Genomic DNA, 1,239 nt, shown 5'->3' on the forward strand with positions numbered 1-1,239 from the left:
TATATATATATATATATATATATATATATTATATATATACATTATATATATTATATATATAATGTTATATATATATATATATACATATACACTCATGGATATACATGAATATATTATCAGTATATTATATATCGTATGTATCATACACGTTCGGGCGCACGAAGACGCTTTTATGGTTGCTTGACATGCTAGATACAGCAGCCAAATTTCCATCAAAGCACATCCTTCTATCAAGGAAAGGAAAAAAAAAAAAGCACATATTTGATCATGTCGTCCAGGATACATAATATCAGGGGGGGGGAACTGGGTCGATATGATTGGAATACATTTGAGATCATTATATCTATTAGCGCAGTCTTGGATTGAAACATACATACATACACACACACACACACATATATATATATATTACCCACATATACTATGTACACACACACATATATGTATATATATATATATATATATATACACACATATACATTATATATCTACACGCACCATACATTATATATCTATACACACAAACGCATATGTTATATATATGATTTTTGATTTGGTAGAAATTAATTAAATCTAGGTTCCTGCAGAGAGGATTCTGAGACATTTATGCCTTTCCCAGGTATATTTAATTTCAATAACGGAAGTGAATCCACAGAATGCCAAATCTGACTCAAATTCAAACATTTCTTTCTAAAATTTCTTTCAAGCCATTTTAAAAAATGTACTTCTCACAACATTCGATTCATAGCAGGGAGTGGGGAAAACGCATGATATACGACATGATGTGGCTTTCATGCCTTTCCCAAAGACATTAGTATCATAAAGGATGTTCTGTAGTTCTGAGCGGGAAGCGAAATATTGACGCGCACCGACTCTATCAACACCGGCGCCCAACCAGAACAGTTATAATAATATATGAATAAACTGTCATTTTTTTTTTCAAGTCTCTTCCCAACCAAATAAGGAAAACGAATTAAAATTCCGCTCAATTTGTTTTAAGGTGTGAGGAGTGATGATCATTGAAATAACTATTGTCTGCCGCTTACAGACGGCAGTCACTGCGAATAAGCGCGTGAGTTTCGAGTAAAACATTAAATTTAAAAGCGTGTGTGTGTGTGAAACGAGTAAAAGATAAAAAAAGAGTATTATGTATGTATGTGTGTGTATGTATGTATGTATGTATGTGTATATATGTATATATATATATATATATATATATATATATACAATGTATGTATG

Source organism: Octopus bimaculoides, chromosome 13 (genome assembly GCF_001194135.2).
Source record: "Octopus bimaculoides isolate UCB-OBI-ISO-001 chromosome 13, ASM119413v2, whole genome shotgun sequence".
Classification (NCBI taxonomy): domain Eukaryota; kingdom Metazoa; phylum Mollusca; class Cephalopoda; order Octopoda; family Octopodidae; genus Octopus; species Octopus bimaculoides.